Genomic DNA, 517 nt, shown 5'->3' with positions numbered 1-517 from the left:
GCTTGCGGGGGCGTATTAAACTACTATTCCACCTTAGCATATGACAATAATAAAGAAGTCTCGTGGCCCACAAATTCACACTCTTCAATCCTCAAACCTCACATCCCTTCCCTGCCAGTGACGGATCCAGAAAATTTTAGAAGTGGGGGCAAAATAATATAGCAAAATAATAAAAAAATATTAATATTAATATATTTAGATATTTAAATCTTAGAGTATATCAGTTAGTCAAGTTTTTAATAAATAAATATAATTAATATATGTACAAGTATAGTAATTTGAAACTATTTTTTTTGTTTCAATATTTCGATAATATTACATGAGTAATACATTTATTATTAATATTAACGTCTAGTCAAACATCTAATATCCGCCAAATCACATTTATAGTGATTATATAATCATATGATACAAAAAAAATTATAACTCAATAGCTAAAAAATTATAAAAAATATAATTCGAATGAATTAATTTAAATTTTTTTATTATTTTTTATTTTGGTGTCTGAATTTTTTTT

Source organism: Arachis ipaensis, chromosome B06 (genome assembly GCF_000816755.2).
Source record: "Arachis ipaensis cultivar K30076 chromosome B06, Araip1.1, whole genome shotgun sequence".
NCBI classification, from domain to species: domain Eukaryota; kingdom Viridiplantae; phylum Streptophyta; class Magnoliopsida; order Fabales; family Fabaceae; genus Arachis; species Arachis ipaensis.
The sequence above is the reverse complement of the archived record's forward strand: the minus strand, read 5'-3'. Positions refer to the sequence as shown.